A 572-nucleotide genomic window follows, 5' to 3' on the forward strand; every position below is an offset into this window, starting at 1 on the left:
CACCTTGTAGGGTTATTGCCTTTTTCATCATCCAGCTTGTTTCTTTTGTATAAACTGCTTATATCATAGATTCATAAACATTCTTCATATGTTTCAAACTGGTGTTACTCAAGTAGAAAAATGTGTAGATTTTAAAACTAAAATATCATCATCATATAAAAAAAATATAATAATATTTATTACTATGTTTTCTCATTATGAAAATGCAATGCATATTACTGGAGTTTTAGCAATAATCAAAGTCTTTTTCCTGTGCTTTATATATCATATTGAGTTATTCAATTCAGTTTCTCTCCATAGTAAACTCAATCAACATCATCAAAGGAAGTTGTCCTGGCTGGTGCTTGGCCCAATGTCTGTCACACACCAAGGTATTAATTCAAGAAACGATCATCATCCAGTATTAAATGGAGCAGGGCCTTCTTCAGAAAGGAAATGTGTTCGTTCAGTAGTCTTTTGTTTTAAGTTTCTTTGTCATATGTTTGAGTAGTGGGAGATCATTTTGAATTAAACAACTTTTTATTGAAGACCTGGTTTTATTTGTTTTTGTATAAATGACTATAAATATGAAA

Source organism: Penaeus monodon, chromosome 22, assembly GCF_015228065.2.
Source record: "Penaeus monodon isolate SGIC_2016 chromosome 22, NSTDA_Pmon_1, whole genome shotgun sequence".
Lineage (NCBI taxonomy): Eukaryota > Metazoa > Arthropoda > Malacostraca > Decapoda > Penaeidae > Penaeus > Penaeus monodon.